At 38.4% G+C, this 16,879-nt stretch overlaps 1 long non-coding RNA gene across 2 annotated transcripts in view; it reads right to left on the bottom strand.

Moving 5' to 3' along the window:
- The window catches only part of LOC128643949 (uncharacterized), a 250,482-nt gene that overhangs the window by 95,735 nt on the left and 137,868 nt on the right, over positions 1-16,879 (bottom strand). The window lies entirely within an intron of this gene.

The raw sequence follows: 16,879 nt of genomic DNA, 5'->3' as shown, positions 1-16,879 counted from the left end.
TATTTTCAGCTTCTCATAACTGACTTGAGTAGCAGATAAAATCACAAGGTAAACATTTATCACCAGACGTGAGATAAACAAAACCTAAGGTGTCATTGTGCAACTTCTGGTGCAGATAGTACTTTGGTAGGGAGTTGTAAATTGCATGCAGATTTATTTGCTACAGGCTCGTGCGCTGATGTGTAAGAGAGACAGCAGCCTGTCTGATGTACACAATGTAACTAACACTGACTTCTGTAAGGGAACGTATGAGTTGTGAGTCTGCGCCAATTATAAATAATGGAGGGGTTTTCTGACACAAGAATAACAAAACAAGCCTTATAAATTGTCTTTAAATAAACACTATCAGATGTACAGAGAGAGGTTACATACAGTATGGACTTCATCTCTAAACAGTTTGTTTAAATGTTTATAATTAAATATCAAAACTTCCCTAAGATCTCTAAAATTAGTAGCGCACCTTTATCAAAAAACCAACTAGGCAATCACACGTGTACGTGCACTGCACATGCAGCAGTATACATGCACCAGTATACAAGCACTGCAAATAAAGCAGTATACATGTGCATGCACTGCACAAACTGCAGTACACGTGCAATGCACAAATTGCAATATACATGCACTGTAAATACAGCAGCATACATGTGCGTGCACTGTACATACAGCAGTATACATGCGTATGCACTGCACATACAGCAGTATATGTGCACTGAACACACAGCAGTATACGTGCACGTGCACTGCAAATACAGCAGTATACATGCGCGTGCACTGCACATACAGCAGACTATATGCACTGCACATACAGCAGTATACATGCACATACAGCAGCACACATGCACTGCACATACAGCAGTATACCAGTCTGACAAACGTACTATGTGCAGAACGCTTAAGACAACCATAATCTTTCATTTAAATCTGTTGTAAAATTACACAACACCTTAAAAGGTGGTTCAGACAGAGCAGCAATATTAAGAAACATTTCAATGTATTTCTCATATCAAATTTACTTTGTTCACTTGGTATCCTTTGTTGAAAAGCATACCTAGGTAGGCTCGAGAGTAGTTATGCACTGTTGGCTGCTAGCTGCTGATTGGTGACTACACACATATGCATCTCGTCATTGTCTCACCAAGAACATTCCGTTAGGTCCCAGTAGTAAATTACTGCTATGGAGCTGACTTTAACTATGTGTTTAAACCCATTTGCAGTTATACACAAGCACTGATAAAATGCTGTAGCTTATTAGATTTTTTAGGCACCTTTATGCCTCTTTAAATGGATTTTAAAAAGTGCCCCTTCATTTTTTACTTTTTTTTTATTTAAATTGTAAGTTTTTACACTGTCCCCAGAGAGGCTGCAGTGCATTATATGGAATTAAAGGGACAGTCTACTTGATTTTTTTATTGTTTAATAAGATAGATAGTGCCTTTACTACCCAGTCACCAGATGTGCACAACCAACAGGGTTATATTAATATACTTTATAACCTCTGAGTCTCTGCCTGTTTCTAAGCCCCTGCAGGACCCCTCTTATCTGCTATTTATTTGCTTATTACGGCCTGACAGCACTAGTTTATGTGTGCCATAGGGAGTACATTGTGCTCATTCCCATGGAGTTAATTATTAGTAATTGGCTAAATTGCATGTCTGTCAAAAGAACTGAGATAAGGGGCAGTCTGCAGAGGCTTAGATACAAGGTAAAAAGTGTATTAAAGGGACAGTATACACTAAAATTGTTATTGCTTAAAAAGATATTTAAAACGCCTTTATTACCTATTCAACAGCTTTTGCATAACATATACATTATATATATACACACACATACAAAACACGGAAGGGGACTGCACTCTCATACCGGACCGGGTACACATCCAATGACCCTGCAACATGCTCAGCCCTGGGTGCTCACTGGCACTCACAGGAAGCTGTGCTGTCCCCAGAGTCACAGGCAGTTAACCCCAGACAGGTCTGGGTGCAAGAACCATAGGGAAAATTACAAAACAAATTAATACAACACAGAGAGAAAGTCCATTTTTGCTTTTAAATCTTAGCTGTGAGCTTGTAATATACTAAATGTCTGCCTGTTTCTAAGCCACTGCCGACAGCCTCTTATCACATGCTTTATTATTAGCTTTTAACAACAGGGGACTGCTAGTTCATGTTGGCCATATAGATAACAATGTGTTCATGCCCCAGGAGTTATTTAAGATTTAGCACAGCACAGTACTAAATGCAATTCAATAGATAATAAATAATCATTCATGTGATAAAGGGGCAGTCTGCAGATGCTTAGATACAAGGTAATCACAGAGGTAACAAGAACATTTCTATAACTGTATTGGTTATGCAAAACTAGGGAATGGATAATAAAGGGATTATCTATCTTTTTAAACAATAAAACATTTTAAAGTAGACTGTCCCTTTAAGAACATTGACCCTGTGTAGTGATTTGTGCAAGAGCTAATTTATAACTGCCCCTGTGGCCTCAACAAATATAAATATAAACTATGCAATATACTCCATATAAATGTGTATCATATATAACTGTGTGGAGCTGTATATGTTTTTATAACTACACTAGGCGATAAGCCTGCCAAGAGGGCAGTCTATTTTAAATTACTGAAAAAAATAAACAACATTATCAAAAATATAAAAAATTAAAGCTAATCTAATACCCCTATAAAAATAAACCCACCCCCTCAAAATAGAAACACCCCCTAATCTAACAATAAACTACCAATAGCCCTTACAATGGCTATTGCCCCAAGTTAAACAGCTCTTTTACCTAAAAATTACAAAGTACCCACTAAAATTAACCCCCCTCCCACCCACACAACCCCCCAAAATAAAATAAAAAATAAGTCTAAAAAAACCTAAAGGGGCATTGTATGGGACATCAAACATAGACTCACTGAAGTGAAAGAAATCCAGCTGTTAATGGACCGAAAGTAATGCAATAAAAAAGTAGTTTTTATTCAGTAATGCAGGTTAAATGACTTTTCCAAAAAGTCAAATATATAGCAATATCACGGCCAGTGAATGAGCCCACAACATAATCATCACATCCAAAGCATTTGTATGGGCATTTTGCTGCCCATAAAAAAAAAACTTAAAAAAAAATCCCTAATCTTAAAAAAACAACAAAAAACACCAAAAAAACAAACACCGAAATAGGTACTCACAGTTCCTGAAGTCCGGCGGTGAAGGTCTTCTTCCAGGCGGTGACATCTTTATCCAGCACTGGGACATCTTCTATCTTCATCTGGAGGGAAGACGGCACGCAGAGGAGGTGACTGCGGAGCAGGACTGGCAATCGCCGAGCAGGACCGACGTGGAGGTTCTCTGCCACATACTGAATATTGAATGCAGGGTACCCCATTTAGATACCTTGCATTCCTATTGGCTGAAATTTTGAAATTAGCCAATAGTATGAGAGCTACTGAAATCCTATTGGCTGTTCAAATCAGTACCTATTTCGGGCTTAGACTTTTTTTTTAGGTTTTTTTTTTGGTGGGGGGTTTGGGGCATTTTTTTTTATTTATTTTTTTATAGAGATAAGGGATTTTTTTTATTTTTTAATGGGTAGAAAAAGAGCTGAATGCCATACAATGAGTAGCTTAGTTTTTTTTAGACTTAGGTTTTTTATTTTGGGGGGGTTGCGTGGGTGGGGAGTTTACTTTTAGGGGGTAATTAGTACTTTATTTAGGTTAAAGGAGCTGATCGCTTTAGGGCAATGCCCTACAAAAGGCCCTTTTAAGGGCTATTGGTAGTTTAATGTTTTTTTAGATTAGGGCTTTTTATTTTAATAAGCAGCACAAGAGCTGATTGCCCTTTTAACGGCAACGCCCATACAAATGCTCCTTTAGGGGCAAAGGGTAGCTTAGGTTTTTTTTTTATTTTGGGGAGTTGTTTGGGTGGATGGTTTAACTGTTAGGGGGGACTTTGTAATTTTTTTAGGTAAAAAAGCGGTTTCATTTAGGGCAATGCCATACAAAAGGCCCTTTTAAGGGCTATCAGTAGTTTAGGGTTAAATTAGGGGGTGTTTTTATTTTGGGGGGTTATATGGGTATTAGTTTAGGTTTAAAAATGTTTATTTTGGATAAATTACGTTTATTTTTTTCTGTAATTTTATATTTTTTTTATTTTTTGTAATTTTAGTGTTTGTTTTTTTGTAATGTTAGAATTTTTACATTTTTGCAATATTAGTTGTTTTTTTTATTTAATCTTGTAAAATAATTGAGGTTACTTTATGGGGTTTTAGGTTAGGGGACCTAGTGATTAGATTGATTTTTTTGCATTGTGGGGTTTAGGGGTTAATATTGCAATTAGGTAGTTGGTGTTGTGGAGGTTTTTGCGGTTTAGGGGTTAATAGTGTAATTAGGTAGTTTGTGTTGTGGGGGTTTGGCGGTTTAAGGGTTAATATTTTAATTTACGGAATACAGGTTAATTACTTTATTATTTTGCAATGTGAGGGTTGGCGGTTTAGAGGTACATTTTGCGTTAGGTGTTTGTTAATATTTCTTGCGGGCAATTAGGGTCTTTTTGTTATTATTTCGTGCGGGCAGTTAGGCGTTTTTTAGTTATTTTGTGCGGGCGGTTGGGTGTTTTTTTGTTATTATTTTGTGCGGGCGGTTAGGTTTTTAGTTATTTTGTGCAGGCAGTTAGTTTTTTTGTTAATACTTTGTGCGGGCGCAGTTGGCGGCGAGCACAACTGACGACGGTGACGGATGCGTTACAAACACGATTATAGTATAGATTTTTTGAAGGCTTATACAAGTACAAGCCACACAAGTTTATATTGTCACTGCCAACATCTGAAGAAAAAAAATTACAGTGACACTTTGTAGCAGAGCTACACCCACGTATGGTCTGCATAGCTCCTCCCACTCCAATTCTCCCCAAAACAAGCACATACATTTCTAGTAGTATAATTTAGCCATATTGATTGCTTAAAGGGACACTCAATCAAAATTAAACTTTCATTATTCAGATAGAGCATGCCATTTTAAACAACTTTCCAATTTACTTCTATTAACAAAATGTGCACAGTCTTTTTATATTTAAACCTTTTGAGTCACCAGCTCCTACTGAGCATGTGCAAGAATAAGTGTGTATACATTTGTGAATGGCTGATGGCTGTCACATGGTACGTGTATGCATTTGTGATTGGCTGATGGCTGTCACATGGTACGTGTATGCATTTGTGATTGGCTGATGGCTGTCACATGGTACGTGTAAGCATTTGTGATTGGCTGATGGCTGTCACATGGTACGTGTATGCATTTGTGATTGACTGATGGCTGTCACATGGTACGTGTATGCATTTGTGATTGGCTGATGGCTGTCACATGGTACAGGGGGAGTGGAAAAAGACATAACTTTTAAAATTGTCAGAAAAAAAATAATCTACTACTCATTTGAAGTTCAGACTAAGTGCTATTGCTTTGTCTCGTTATCTTGCATTTGTTGATTATGCAAATCTACTGTGTTGACTGGTCCTTTAAAGGGCCAGGAAAGTTTAAATGATGTGTGTAGTCACTTTGCAGGGGTTATACACATGGCTATATGCAGAAAATAGTGCAATAGAAAATTGTTCTAGCATATTATTTTTTATATGTGTGTATATATATATACACACACACACACACACACACATATACACACACACATACAAACATCCATTCACATCCATTCACACCCACATATGTGTATATACACACACATATACATACACACACCCCATACATACACATATATACACACACACACACACACACACATATCCATACACATATATACACACATACATATATATATATACATACACACACACAAATACATACACAAACATATACACACTATATATATATATATATATATATATATATATACACATACACTGAGTAGAAAAAAAGAAAATAAAAAAAAGAAGACTATGCACTTAACTAGTGCTACATAGTTCAGATAGCACATTCATGGAAAATGGTGTCAAATAATTATTTACATAAATTAGAAAAATAAGGAAAACACCCCAGCAGTCATTATAGAGTTGTGGAGGTGAGAGGGCAGACTTACATCTCTTCTGTTCTGGCAGTGTACAGGCTAGAGAGAACATCTGCAAAACCAACCAGTGACACTTCTGGAACTCTTGTCTGCAGACTGCAGCTGTAAGAAGCCCCGCCCCCACAACAACCCGGGAACTGTAGCACATCTCTGAAATGGGAGGGGGCACAAGTTTTACTTCACTTTGGCCTAGATTTGAAGTTTGGCAGTAGCCGTGAAAACCAGCGTTAGAGGCTCCTAACGCTGGTTTTAGGCTACCTCCGGTATTTGGAGTCACTCAAAAAAGGGTCTAACGCTCACTTTTCAGCCCCTAAAGCTAAGTCTAACCCTAACACTAACACCCCCCTAAGTTAAATATAATTTTAATCTAACGAAATTAATTAACTCTTATTAAATAAATTATTCCTATTTAAAGCTAAATACTTACCTGTAAAATAAATCCTAATATAGCTACAACATAAATTATAATTATATTATAGCTATTTTAGGATTAATATTTATTTTACAGGTAACTTTGTATTTATTTTAACCAGGTACAATAGCTATTAAATAGTTAAGAACTATTTAATAGCTAAAATAGTTAAAATAATTACAAATTTACCTGTAAAATAAATCGTAACCTAAGTTACAATTAAACCTAACACTACACAATAAATTAATTAAATAAAATACCTACAAATAACTACAAATAAATAAACTAACTAAAGTACAAAAAATAAAAAAGAACTAAGTTACAAAAAATAAAAAAATATTTACAAACATAAGAAAAATATTACAACAATTTTAAACTAATTACACCTACTCTAAGCCCCCTAATAAAATAACAAAGCCCCCCAAAATAAAAAAATGCCCTACCCTATTCTAAATTACTAAAGTTCAAAGCTCTTTTACCTTACCAGCCCTGAACAGGGCCCTTTGCGGGGCATGCCCCAAGAAGTTCAGCTCTTTTGCCTGTAAAAGAAAACATACAATACCCCCCCCCCAACATTACAACCCACCACCCACATACCCCTAATCTAACCCAAACCCCCCTTAAATAAACCTAAAACTAAGCCCCTGAAGATCATCCTACCTTGTCTTCACCATACCAGGTTCACCGATCCGTCCTGGCTCCAAAATCTTCATCCAACCCAAGCGGGGGCTGGCGATCCATCTTCCGGCGGCTGAAGAGGTCCAGAAGAGGCTCCAAAGTCTTCATCCTATCCGGGAAGAAGAGTAGATCCGGACCGGCAACCATCATCTTTCAAGCGGCATCTTCTATCTTCATCCGATGAGGACCGGCTCCATCCTGAAGACCTCCATCGCGGACCCATCTTCATCCGGCGACGTCCAACTGAAGAATGACGGTTCCTTTAAGGGACGTCATCCAAGATGGCGTCCCTCGAATTCCGATTGGCTGATAGGATTCTATCAGCCAATCGGAATTAAGGTAGGAATATTCTGATTGGCTGATGGAATCAGCCAATCAGAATCAAGTTCAATCCGATTGGCTGATCCAATCAGATTGAGCTTGCATTCTATTGGCTGATCAGAACAGCCAATAGAATGCGAGCTCAATCTGATTGGCTGATAGGATCAACCAATCGGATTGAACTTGAATCTGATTGGCTGATTCCATCAGCCAATCAGAATATTCCTACCTTAATTCCGATTGGCTGATAGAATCCTATCAGCCAATCGGAATTCGAGGGACGCCATCTTGGATGACGTCCCTTAAAGGAACCGTCATTCTTCAGTTGGATGTCGCCGGATGAAGATGGGTCCGCGGTGGAGGTCTTCAGGATGGAGCCGGTCCTCATCGGATGAAGATAGAAGATGCCGCTTGGAAGATGATGGTTGCCGGTCCGGATCTACTCTTCTTCCCGGATAGGATGAAGACTTTGGAGCCTCTTCTGGACCTCTTCAGCCGCCGGAAGATGGATCGCCAGCCCCCGCTTGGGTTGGATGAAGATTTTGGAGCCAGGACGGATCGGTGAACCTGGTATGGTGAAGACAAGATAGGATGATCTTCAGGGGCTTAGTGTTAGGTTTATTTAAGGGGGGTTTGGGTTAGATTAGGGGTATGTGGGTGGTGGGTTGTAATGTTGGGGGGGGGTATTGTATGTTTTTTTTTACAGGCAAAAGAGCTGAACTTCTTGGGGCATGCCCCGCAAAGGGCCCTGTTCAGGGCTGGTAAGGTAAAAGAGCTTTGAACTTTAGTAATTTAGAATAGGGTAGGGCATTTTTTATTTTGGGGGGCTTTGTTATTTTATTAGGGGGCTTAGAGTAGGTGTAATTAGTTTAAAATTGTTGTAAGATTTTCCTTATGTTTGTAAATATTTTTTTATTTTTTGTAACTTAGTTCTTTTTTATTTTTTGTACTTTAGTTAGTTTATTTCCTTGTAGTTATTTGTAGATATTGTATTTAATTAATGTATTGATAGTGTAGTGTTAGGTTTAATTGTAGGTAATTGTAGATATTTTATTTAATTAATTTAATGATAGTGTAGTGTTAGGTTTAATTGTAACTTAGGTTAGGATTTATTTTACAGGTAATTTTGGTATTATTTTAACTAGGTAACTATTAAATAGTTCTTAACTATTTAATAGCTATTGTACCTGGTTAAAATAATTACAAAGTTACCTGTAAAATAAATATTAATCCTAAAATAGCTATAATATAATTATAATTTATATTGTAGCTATATTAGGATTTATTTTACAGGTAAGTATTTAGCTTTAAATAGGAATAATTTATTTAATTAGAGATAATTAATTTAGTTAGATGTAAATTATATTTAACTTAGGGGGTGTTAGTGTTAGGGTTAGACTTAGCTTTAGGGGTTAATACATTTATTAGAATAGCGGTGAGCTCCAGTCGGCAGATTAGGGGTTAATAATTGAAGTTAGGTGTCGGCGATGTTAGGGAGGGCAGATTAGGGGTTAATACTATTTATTATAGGGTTAGTGAGGCGGATTAGGGGTTAATAACTTTATTATAGTAGCTCTCAGGTCCGGTCGGCAGATTAGGGGTTAATAAGTGTAGGCAGGTGGAGGCGACGTTGTGGGGGGCAGATTAGGGGTTAATAAATATAATATAGGGGTCGGCGATGTTAGGGCAGCAGATTAGGGGTACATAGGGATAATGTAAGTAGTGGCGGTTTACGGAGCGGCAGATTAGGGGTTAATAATAATATGCAGGGGTCAGCGATAGCGGGGGCAGCAGATTAGGGGTTAATAAGTGTAAGGTTAGGGGTGTTTAGACTCAGGGTACATGTTAGGGTGTTAGGTGCAGACTTAAGAAGTGTTTCCGCATAGCAAACAATGGGGCTGCGTTAGGAGCTGAACGCGGCTTTTTTGCAGGTGTTAGGTTTTTTTTCAGCTCAAACAGCCCCATTGTTTTCTATGGGGGAATCGTGCACGAGCACGTTTTTTAGGCTGGCCGCGTCCGTAAGCAACTCTGGTATCGAGAGTTGAAGCTGCGTTAAATATGCTCTATGCTCCTTTTTTGGAGCCTAACGCAGCCTTTATGTGGACTCTCAATACCAGAGTTATTTTTATGGTGCGGCCAGAAAAAAGCCGGCGTTAGCTACGCGGGTCCTTACCGACAAAACTCTATATCTAGCCGATAGTTAGTCCCACGCTTTGACTAGACAGCGTTTCAGGGACAGGGAAGCAGATAAATAGCCTTGATCTTGTCCGGTATTTTTCAGTCAGCTCAGTGGCCAGCTCAGGGGGGGCCAGGCACATTTTTACAGGGGCACTGGCCCCTGTGGACCCCTGTGTAGAACCGCCCCTGACGAACACAGGAAGTATAAATTTACTGCAACTATCATAATAAGCAAGCGTTAAATTATTAACCCTTCAACATCTGTATTAAACAGTTATATTACCTCAGTATGTTTAACTTGCTAACTGCTGTCTTGGGGCTTCTGAAAACAATATATGCAGATATGCTAAGGACTTGCTAAGACACTATTGAAAGTAAGAGGCATTTGATGAGGTAAATAGTCATGTTTTTATTTTTGCTGCTGCAGTGATTGATAGCAATAGGTTAACAGAGCCAGAAATGTAAATCTGGATTTTTAGTATGTTTTGAGAATTCCAGTGCCAGCACATGAAAAGCCTGACATGTTAAGCCCCTGCTAAGCAAAGCCGTAGTACATACATGGGGAAAATTACACCTATTCCAAATTGTGCAGCACTATTGAGATGCATGCTATTCTAAGTTTTTCCATGCTCTTCTAAGTGGTCTCGTTGGTTTTGTCAGGTGCCACCACTCGCTCTTGGCCTGTTGCCGGTTAGTTTGCATCTTTGTGTCAGGGTGGCAGGAATCAGACTGAGACAAGAAGTGCAAAAATAATCACACCTTTATTAATAACAAAAAATAATAAAAAGTCCACAAGTCAAATAAGCCAGGAATCAAAACCAGAGCTGGTAGTCAGACGAGCCGAGTCAGGAGCCAAAGCAAATAGTCAGATGAGAGGAGTCCGGAGCGAAAGCGAGCAGTCAGATGAGCCAGAATCAGGAACAAGGAGAACAGCAGAGTCAGGAACAAGCCAGGGATCAGGAACCAGGAGGGACGTCAGACAGGCAAGTAATACACAGGAGCTCTCACAAACAGGTCTGAGACAACACAAGGGCAAAGCATACTGAATAGAGGCCCTTTAAATAATAAGTGATGGCATCACAATTCTGAGACTGCATCCTGTCTTACACGGATGATGTACACCAGTCTGGCCATAAAAGGAAGTGCAGGAAATGAACAGCATCACACAGTATGTACCAGAGTCAGCAAGAGAGGTGAGTAAAATGGCTGCCAGCAGCACATGGCAAACACAGCAGGGAAAAACCCTGACACTTTGCGTGGAAACTCCCGCACAATGGCTTTGTGGGATTTGAGGTTGGTGGTTTGCCTAGATCCCCTTACTTGCCATTATAGTAAGTACGCACTTTACTCCCTCATGGCCAGTAAGCGTTTGTAAGCACCTATATCCTTTAAAGCTGTGTTTATTCAAATTACTGCACTGCCTATCACGCTGCAGGGTTAATATTGATTTCAGCTTCGGTTGCCTCCTTCCTGGGTGCATGTCCTTTTCAGACCCTTATAGCCTGCAGATTGTTGCTGTCTTTTTCTCTGTGTGCCTTATTTTCTTGATCGCTCTACTTGTGTTTTCTGTTCTGTATACCGTTACAATTTCTGTTGTACCTTTTGTTGTACTATTGCTGATATCCTCGATTCCCTTCTTGCTAAATTGCAAGATATGATTCAAACTACCGTAGATGACAGAGTTGATAAGTCTATAGACAAGGCTGTTACTACAGCTGTCGCCAATACTGCTAAGAGTTTTAAGACCATGTTTCAGGATTCTAAAGGTAAATGGATTACCGAGTCTGAGGACTCCTCCAGATGAAGGCCCTGCCCATCGCCATAAAAGATCTTGGCTGTCTTCCTTTGGGAAGAGGTCCAAAGGCAAAGAACCCCTTAAGTGGCCTAAACCTTGAGATTTCTCACAGAGTTGCTGGAACCCCTGCCCTGGAGGTCACAAAGGGAAAAGAACCCTCTGGGCCTGCTAATATTGCCAGGCTCACCCTGTTCCTCATGACTCTGAAAATGATTGTCAGGACTATGACTTTCAGGATTTTTATTTTGATACAGAGTCGCAACCCCACCACCCCAAGTTTCCTGCCACTACCAATCCTTATGTTGTATATAATGATCGCAAGGAGATGTTTGATCTTTTGGACATTTGCCACCCACGTTCATCTGATTGGGCTCCCCATGACCACATTTGAAGGTATTTTGGAAATTAAACTTTCATGATACAGATAGAGCATGTAATTTTAAACAACTTCCCAATGTACTTTTATCATTACATTTGCTTTGTTCTCTAGGTATTCTTAGTATTTCTGAGCCCTTGGAGGCCACCTCTTATCTGAATGCATCTGACAGTTTTTCACAGCTAGAGGGCAATAGTTCATGTGTGCCATATAGATAACATTGTGCTCACGCCCATGGAGTTACTTATGAAAGGGCAGCGAGTGGCTAAAATGCAAGTTTGTCAAAAGAACTGAAATAAGGGGGCAGTCTTCAGGGGCTTAGATACAAGGGAATCACAGAGGTAAAAAGTGTATTATTATAACTGTGTTGGTTATGCAAAACTGGGGAATGGGTGATAAAGGGATTATCTATCCTTTAAGCATTTTATATTACCACCTCAAACTGTGTAATGTCCCCTTTAAATGAATAGTCTAAAACACAGATATCTGCTGCACTGGCTGTAGCTCCTGTCCCCTGGTTTTAAGTGAGGTTTTTTAATCTGTTCTGATTGCCAGGGAAAGCTCTGCGGTGTATGAAGCTTTCATGTATTTAAACAAGACAATCATATCTGCCCCCGGGCTCTACTTTTGCCATAAAAAAACTATCAATCTCACCATTGTCTGTGCGCACGGAAGAGACACTGGTGCCCAGAGATGAGCTTTATTTCTTGCTGCTCTGATCTGTTTCATCCTGTATTTCTGTGCGGAAAGGGATCCAAAGCATTCAGTTGCTCGCCTCGCAGGAGGTTCCCAGGCCCTAAAGCACTGCGCAGTGCGATAGAGGGAACAAGCCGCGCATCAGAAATGTAAAAGCAGGGCAAGATCTGAGAATTGCACCTCATTAATACAGAAGTGATAAAGACCGAGCAACAGAAAATAAAAACAAGATCCACGTACACATGTAGCACAAAGTACAGGCCACGTACACATGTAGCACAAAGTACAGGCCACGTACACATGTAGCACAAAGTACAGGCCAATAAAGTCACATTTGTTGTTTTTTTTCCTGAGTATTTGCCGTACACAAAAAACAAATAATTGCAATAAAATGATAGAACAGTTTGTGTGACTAACTTTCCCCTTATATTCATATGAAAGACTAATTTAAAGAAATAAATCTACCTGCCCTGTTTTCCCTCCAATACAGGACTACAAATATATATATATATCTTTGTCTATTATGTCTGTCTGTATCTATCCATATATCTGTCTGTTTATCTATCTGTCTGTCTCTCTGTACCTGTCTGTTTGTCTTTTACTGTCTTGTTAACTTATATTGTTATTATTTGGAACATATTAATTAAAAAAAATTGAGAGGTGAGCTGTCTGTAGAGTCAGTTAGGGAAATTAGTTTAATAACGCGTAATAACTGTAGAGGTTATATGGTCAGTTAGTGAATCTAGTCCAGTAACAATGCTTTATAACTGTATAAGTTGTAGAGTCAGTTAGTGAATCTAGTCCAGTAACAATGCTTTATAACTGTAGAAGTTGTAGAGTCAGTTAGTGAATCTAGTCCAGTAACAGATCTTTATACTGTAGAGGTTGTAGAGTCAGTTAGGGAATCTAGTCCAGTAACAACACTTTATAACTGTAGAGCTTGTAGAATCAGTTAGTGTTTCTAGTACAGTAACAAAGCTATATAACTGTAGAGCTTGTAGAATCAGTTAGTGTTTCTAGTACAGCAATAAAGCTATATAACTGTAGAGGTTATAGAGACAGTTAGTGAATCTAGTCCAGTAGCAAAGCTTTATAACTGTAGAGGTTGTGGAGTCAGTTAGTGAATCTAGTCCAGTAGCAAAGCCTTATAACTGTAGAGGTTGTGGAGTCAGTTAGTGAATCTAGTACAGTAACAACACTTTATAACTGTAGAGGTTGTGGAGTCAGTTAGTGAATCTAGTCCAGTAACAATGCTTTATAACTGTAGAGGTTGTGGAATCAGTTAGTGTTTCTAGTACAGCAACAAAGCTATATAACTGTAGAGGTTGTAGAGTCAGTTAGTGAATCTAGTCCAGTAACAAAGCTTTATAACTGTAGAGGTTGTAGAGACAATTAGTGTTTCTAGTACAGCAACAAAGCTATATAACTGTAGAGGTTGTAGAATCAGTTAGTGAATCTAGTCCAGTAGCAAAGCTTTATAACTGTAGAGGTTGTGGAATCAGTTAGCGAATCTAGCCCAGTAACAAAGCTTTATAACTGTAAAGGTTGTAGAGACAGTTAGTGAATCTAGTCCAGTAACAAAGCTATATAAATGTAGAGGTTGTAGAGTCAGTTAGTGAATCTAGTCCAGTAACAACACTTTATAACTGTAGAGGTTGTAGAGTCAGTGTTTGTGAATCTAGTACAGTAACAAAGCTTTATAACTGTAGAGGTTGTAGAGTCAGTTAGTGAATCTAGTACAGTAACACTTTATAACTGTAGAGGTTGTAGACAGTTAGTGAATCTAGTACAGTAACAGAGCTTTATAACTGTAGAGTTTGTGGAATCAGTTAGTGAATCTAGTCTAGTAACAACACTTTATAACTGTAGAGGTTGTAGAATCAGTTAGCGAATCTAGTACAGTACAAAATCTTTATAACTGTAGAGGTTGTAGAGTCAGTTAGTGAATCTAGTCCAGTAACAACACTTTATTACTGTAGAGGTTGTGGAGTCAGTTAGTGAATCTAGTCCAGTAACAACGCTTTATAACTGTAGAGGTTGTGGAGTCAGTTAGTGAATCTAGTCCAGTAACAATGCTTTATAACTGTAGAGGTTGTGGAATCAGTTAGTGTTTCTAGTACAGTAACAAAGCTTTATAACTGTAGAGGTTGTAGAGTCAGTTAGTGAATCTAGTCCAGTAACAAGGCTTTATAACTGTAGAGGTTGTAGAGTCAGTGAATCTAGTCCAGTAACAACACTTTATAACTGTAGAGGTTGTAGAGTCAGTTAGTGAATCTAGTCCAGTAACAAAGCTTTCTAACTGTAGAGGTTGTGGAGTCAGTTAGTGAATCAAGTCCAGTAACAACGCTTTCTAACTGTAGAGGTTGTGGAGTCAGTTAGTGAATCTAGTACAGTAACAAAGCTTTATAACTGTAGAGGTTGTGGAGTCAGTTAGTGAATCTAGTCCTTTTATAATTACTATATAAGATGACAGTGACTCAGTGACAGTCCTCTCTGCACATTATTACTGACTTAAGGGCATAAAACCAAAAAAAATTCTTTCATGATTCAGATAGAAAACAACTTTCCAATTAACGTGTATTTTTAAATATTTGTAATTTTCCTGTTAACCTTTGTTGAAAAGCAGGGATGTAACTTCAGGAGCGCAAAATAGCGCTCTTGTGCAATGCGGAATTCTGGCAGCGGATTGCTGCCCGCCAGAGGCGAACTGGGGTGGACAGGGGTGCATATGTACACCCCTGTCCACCACAGATAGATAAATCGAGCCCTGTATGACAACAGGTTTGCAACAATGTTATACAGCAGTATGATCACTAGATGGCAGCACTATTTCCTGTATACTCCTTTAAAAATCTGCATTAGGAGCAGTGAAACGTACGTCGGAGAGTGTGAAGGTTGGACACATTGAAAGGAAAGGAAGTATACCCGGCACAGAGAGAGGCTTTGTGGCAGTGAGCTTATCCGGACATATTAATAGATCCGAAAATACTCCATTTGTATGTGCTTTTCCCTGAGTGTCCGTTTATACCTTCTTTTATTGATGTATTTATTGCCTTTTAATAAATATCTTCAAATCAGTTCCTGTACGTGCTATATTTGTTATTTCCATGCAATACTATCTCAGAGCTGGATTATAGCTCTGGAGGATGTGAGTATTCCAGCGACCAGATTTCCTTTCCTTTTTTCAAGCCATATTGCCCTACGCGTTTCACTCTTTTCTGTTGAGGATATCTTGGATACTACGAATAGAGTCTACTGAGGATTTTCCCATATGGACTTGTGCTGTCTGTTAAATTAAAGTATTCCATTTTGCTATTAGTGATATTTGGTGGTTCACTTTTTATTTTATATATTTGCACTTAATTTGAATACTATATAGTCACATATTATATTACATTGTTAAATAGCTGCTGTCTTAAGACCACTGCTACTGAAAGGGATATGAAGCCCAAATGTTTTATTTTGTGATTCAGATAGAACATACAATTATCAAATTTGCTTTGTTCCTATGATATTCTTTGTTGAAGAGATACCTAGGTAGCATCTGGAGCACTACATGGTAGGAAATAGTGCTGCCATCTAGTGTTTTTGCAAATGGATAACATTCTTGCAAAACAGCTGCCATATAGGGCTTCAGATACGTAGACACTCCTCAGCTTAATTCCTTGTTTGTCAACAAAAGATCCAAAGCGCACAAATAAAATTAAATAGAAGTAAACTAGAATGTTGTTTGAAATCGCGTGCTCTATCTGAATCATGCAAGAAAAATGTGTGTTTTATGTTCTTTTTCTCCACCTCAAGGCTCAAACTGATCTGATCAGGATGATTGACAACCCATGCTGCCTGCTCGCCACGATGCTGGGCGACGAGTTTCCTGAGAGCAAATGTTGTCCGTAAAGCATTGTATAAATAGGGCTCATAATGTCACTGACCACTCCGTATCTACTGTAATAGAACAACAACAAAACGCTGTAAATTCACTGCTGACTTGTGCCAAGATTTCATTTTATTGCAGCGCTTCCTGTAATTACCCTAATCTCGCCCATGCCCACTCCTTAAATAGAATTTTATTTATAGACAGGATTGTGCAATATTTCACAATAATTCACTTACTGTATAATATGTATACAACTTAGGTTTCTTTTATTCTCAGTTTATTTGTGTCTTGTTGCAAATATTTATACAAAGAAAAAAAAGAAAGAAAGATTTCCATAGTAAGCAAAAATGTTTGAACATTTGAATAAAAAATATAAAAAATCCAAAACTTTGCATGATACAGTTTCAAAACTTTTTTTTTAGTTGTGCAAAATGCTACGGTATTCCTGTAAAATTGACATATTAATGACTCAACAAAG

The sequence above is a fragment of the Bombina bombina genome, unplaced genomic scaffold, assembly GCF_027579735.1.
Source record: "Bombina bombina isolate aBomBom1 unplaced genomic scaffold, aBomBom1.pri scaffold_453, whole genome shotgun sequence".
Taxonomy (NCBI): Eukaryota; Metazoa; Chordata; class Amphibia; order Anura; family Bombinatoridae; genus Bombina; species Bombina bombina.
This window is presented reverse-complemented; position numbering and strand designations above follow the sequence as displayed.